Source organism: Pseudochaenichthys georgianus, chromosome 4 (genome assembly GCF_902827115.2).
Source record: "Pseudochaenichthys georgianus chromosome 4, fPseGeo1.2, whole genome shotgun sequence".
Lineage (NCBI taxonomy): Eukaryota > Metazoa > Chordata > Actinopteri > Perciformes > Channichthyidae > Pseudochaenichthys > Pseudochaenichthys georgianus.
This window is the reverse complement of record NC_047506.1, coordinates 31824402-31829582: the sequence shown is the minus strand read 5'-3', so window position 1 is coordinate 31829582 and position 5181 is coordinate 31824402.

The following is a 5181-nucleotide window of genomic DNA, read 5'->3' as shown; positions in this document are numbered from 1 at the left end:
CCTGAACTCCGGCTCATCTCACCGTGAGTCACAACCACTGTTAATCCTTTCACTTAATGACTGAAAACTTTCCCTCGACACACACATACTGTAGCTACATTGTTCAGGACAAGGACCTGACAAGATGAGACAACCCTTCAGACAGAGGAACACTAGACAAAACAATTATACGGTTCCTCCTCTAATAGAGTGTCAAAGAAAAAGAAAAGTAGCTGTTTGTACATGCAGCGAGGATGCCTGAGTCAGCACAGCACTGATAACGTGTGGGTGCATGTGTGTGATGTGTGTGTGTGTGTGTGTGTGTGTGTGTGTGTGTGTGTGTGTGTGTGTGTGTGTGTGTGTGTGTGTGTGTGTGTGTGTGTGTGTGTGTGTGTGTGTGTGTGTGTGTGTGTGTGTGTGTGTGTGTGTGTGTGTGTGTGTGTGTGTGTGTGTTTCTGTGTGTGTGTGAGAGAGAGAGTCAATAAGGGGAATCCTTTGATAGTAGGATTAATAAAGGCACTCCTCCCGATCGTGGGTGTGTCCGTGGGTGTGGAGCTTGTTCTCGCCCAGGAGCTCCTCTCGGCTCCCCTATGGGATAAAGTGTAGTTGGAAGTGATCGAAGGGGCGGGAAACTTGTGAAATTCAATCCGAAAGGTCATAACGGCTCAAAAAGCGCAATACTTTATATTTTGTGTTACTTTGTAATATTGTTACAAACTGGGGGATTACAAAAACTAGCACTGTGTAAAGTAATCGTTACCAGCTGCGACATCTAAGTGATGTACATATTAATTCATCATTTGTTATTTTGATGTTTGGTATTTAACTTAATTCTGGTACTTTTTAATGCATGACTTTTACTTATCTTGAAATATGTTTACACTGTGGTATTGCTGTTTATACTTTAATCAAATATCTAGGTATTTCTCTAATGCGTAAGGTCCTATTATGCATTTTGAATTCCCCCCCTTACTGTAGTGTGTTATATAGGTTTGTGTGCATGTAAATGGTCTGCAAAAGCTGAGTTACCAAAGTTACCTCCTAGTGACATCACTCTGTAACACTCGCGCTTCTATTAATAATAATAATAATTCCTTACATTTATTATAGCGCTTTTTCCAGTGCTCAAAGCGCTTTACAGATACACATTACACATATTTGTTATACATGCAATGGTCACTGTGGACAATACCCACAGGAGCAAGTTCAGGTGAAGTGTCTTGCCCAAGGACACAACGGCTTTACAGACGCAGCAGCGGCGGGTTTCACCTGATGATGATCTGATGATCATTGCACTGCGCCACACCGTCCATCTTCACGCCTGGAGGCGCTTTTACAAGTACACATTGATATCATACATGTACTGTGGACAATACCCATGAGCAAATCCGGGTGAAGTGTCTTGCCCAAGGACACAACGGCCTGACGCAGTGGCGGCAGGAGCGGGTTTCGAACTGGAGTTCCCCAGCACCCTATTGGCTGGCGCTTCAACTGTTTACCAATTACAACAGCCTGAGCAAACCAATCGTAAAAAAAAGTTCAACATATCCCTTTTTTGATGTCACATAATGTGACACATAATACAAATCTGAACCTGAAAATGAGTATAATAGGGCCCCTTTAAAGGTGGGGTAGGTAAGTTTGAGAAACCGTCTCGAGATCGCTAGAATTTGAAAATACACAACCGGAGAAAATCTGCCACTTCCTTATAGAGCACCTCCTCCAACACACACGAACGCGCACATGACCAATGAGGGCACGAGAGAAGTTTGTGCCCCGATGGAAGGCTGACAGGGAGGTAGGCCATCCAATCGGATTGGTTGTACTTTTTACAGTATTACGGCTTCTACAGATGACATTTTTTTATGGATTTATTGTCAAAGCACTTAAGATATTCATTGCTATCCGGATGTTAAGAGCATTCCATGGAATATAACAAAAAGTGTATCTCGAGCCGGTTTCTGAAACTTACCCACCTTTAATTTAATATATTTGCTGTCCTGTTAAAATAAATACTTATATTTTAATAATTATTTGAACTTTTCAGTAAAACCTAAGAATTAAGTGTTGCTTTAGAGTAAATATTGTGGGAATTCTTATGTTTTCTAAAAAGGTCTTATTGACATTAATCTTGCAGCCGGATTCTGAATCACTTGAAAGTGAAATAAAGGTGCCAAACATTACAAAGCTTAGGAACTTCCGATGGGAATATAACTTTCTCAGAAACAAGATTTAGAGGAGGTGCCTTGTCTTGGACATAATCTAGATGCAATGTAATGTACCTGTTTTTGGATTTGCTGCACAAACGCACCATCACACAACAATCTTTGACAAACCTATACAAATGTGCAAGCCTAATCGTGTCTGCAGAGATCAGGAATGAACGGCAGTGAGAGGGTGGGGTATCAGGGAACGCCTCAGATACACACCCTAAAATATGAAATGCATTCAAGCAGAGGATAAAAAAAACTACATTTAGTAAATGCTTTTCATTAAAACGATTTTGAAGGCTTTTTTGCATCAGATTGCACAACACTGTATCTTCTTCTTCTGTCTTAACTTAGTGTGTCCCCTCCCCTGTAGTGAAACAAACCTACTAAATCCTGCTCATTCACGCCCAAAATGGTTCAATACTATCTTCTGCAACCAGAAATCCCAGAGAAGCAAATTAGGGAACTAAGTGTAGCTTTAAAAAAGGGAAGACCAGGGGTGTGATGCGGTTTTGGTGAAAGGTGTGTATCAGTGTGAGTGTACGTACAGGTATGTTATGTAAAGGCGTGTTCTTGACTGTCATCTGCCACAGGGGAAAAACGATGTGAAGGTGGGACCATATGTTGGATCAGTTTATTGTCTGCATGAATCACTCATATCGAGTACACAAGCTGCAAAACTAAGTCGATCATAGTAATAAAAGAGCAGAGCTGCTGGTTTCATAAGCCAGGATATTATGGTAAACAATTCCTCAGCAACAAGTCATCCAAAACAGGTCTGCAATTATGGGAATGGCAAACAAGTGTTGGCAATAAATTATGAGCCGTACCATAACCCTATCTGCCCCCGCTTCTCCTCTCTCTCATACTTTCCCTCTTGCATGCTGATTCACATAACTCCAAATCCCACACAATAACAAACACACACACGCACGCTACATTCCTCAGTTGCTGGTGGGTTTATTTGGTAAGATGGTGTAGGGAGATGGTCCTTGAACTGTAAGGTCTTGGCTCAAGCAAACACGTTCTCATTCGTATGATGATTTTCATAATGACGTGCCAGTGGACTGCACAGTACGGTGGCTAACAGTTGCAAACATGCTTCAGCGGCCCCAAACACTTCTGTTTCCGTTGTGTTTTGAGCTTCTTGCAGTGTTTTGTATTTGTAGCGTTTTGTATTTGTGGCATTTTGTTTATGCATTGCTTTTAATAAATGCTGCGCATGTGTTGTCAACACTTCATCTTTATGTGTGTTTTGATGTGCATCGTTCTTTAAACTGCAGCGCGTTCCCCTAATGGAAATATTTTGGGCCGAAAAAAACAACCGGTCCTAAAAGAATCTGACTGCACTTACACTACGCTAAATAACTATGCAACAGTGAATGCTATAGCATGTGTCACATGGAATTGTGGGATGGCCTTATCTCTCTTCCTTTTAAAAAAAAAAAGGCATTACATTCCATCAAGTAATTGTGGAAATATATTAGAAATAGATTTGCATCTGCAGAGTTTGAGATTTAAGGGGGGAGCTTATCAAAGTGTGCGTCGGCTTCAAACACACTTGTGTGGTATGACTCTAAAGTCTATGGTGGTGTGTGTCATACTTAAAAACACATTATCTCAGCACTTTTGGCTCAAGATTTTCCATGCTGCCAGCTAATTGTAAGCAGTGTTAGGAGGTAACCGTATATAGTATCAAACAAAAACTCTGCAACTGTTCAAGGTCAGGAAATACTTTTGATTTGCCAAAATCAGACTCAGAATATCACTATTCGTGATACATTCAAAAATGAATAATGTCTTTCAAGAAAATTGACTTTGGACAATTTCAGTAAGCACATGCTGCAAAAAATACATCTTTGAATGATACTGTAACTGTAACGATGTGCATAACACATTATATAACAGAATAAATCTTAACAAAAATAAGTAGGACATTAGTCACATTAATCAGGAGTTGTCACAAGTGTGTCTTTCTCCATTTATCATATTTAAAAGGATAGCAGTCTATGATAATAAATTCAACAAACGTTGCTGTCAACCAGGAACAGCTGTCAAACTTGTTTTTACTCTGCGTCCCACCTAATGTCTGGAGGCAAGTGTTTAAGTAGTGTGTGTGAGTGTGTGACTTGTCTCAGTAGAAACGACAGCCTTTGACCTTTACAGCTGTGGCTTAACAGGAGAGAAAGCAATAACATCTAATAAGGTGTTATTGCTTTAACACCTTAAAGCAATAACACACAATATATCAAAATATGTCAGAAACAGTATGCAAAGGCATACATTTCACAAGTTGTAAAGTGTGTCCCAACTTGTGTCACAAGCGAAAATGGTCCCCACAACGACACAACTGCAAGAACACACACACACTCTGCCTCCAGCAGAGTTTGGAGGGGAGTGGCACTAAGGAGAAACGTTATTTGGCTCAGGTGGTTGGGGAGGGACAGAGAGGTGTGGTCACCAGCCTCCAAAAACGATCATTCCCTGACGCCTGAGTTCAGTCTGGATCGGAGAGACCGAGGGACCGGGGCCAGCGCACCGAGAGACTAACTCCCTGATGACTTTCCCCCAGTAGGGTTAGGGTGAGCATATCACTGCTAGAATGAGTCATTACGGGTCCCAGAATCGCATGTACCATGACCAGAGTTCGGCCTCCAAAGGCGACTTGACAATTGGCAATTACGCACGCAGCGAGGTCGTGCACGGTGGTGGTAATGGATACGATCCCTACCAGGAAGGATACAACAACACCTACACCTTTTCAAAGTCCTCTGGAGGCGGCATGCTGAGTGGAGCAATGATGAACGGAATGATGTCGGGAGGCACAATGTCCAACGGTATGGGGATAAAAGACGGACATACAAGCACCATGATGAGCAGTTCGGGAGGCGGAATGGCAAGCGGCATGGGAGGCGGAATGGGAGGCGGAATGGCAAGCGGCATGGGAGGCGGAATGGCAAGCGGCATGTCAATGTCAGGCGGAATGGGAGGC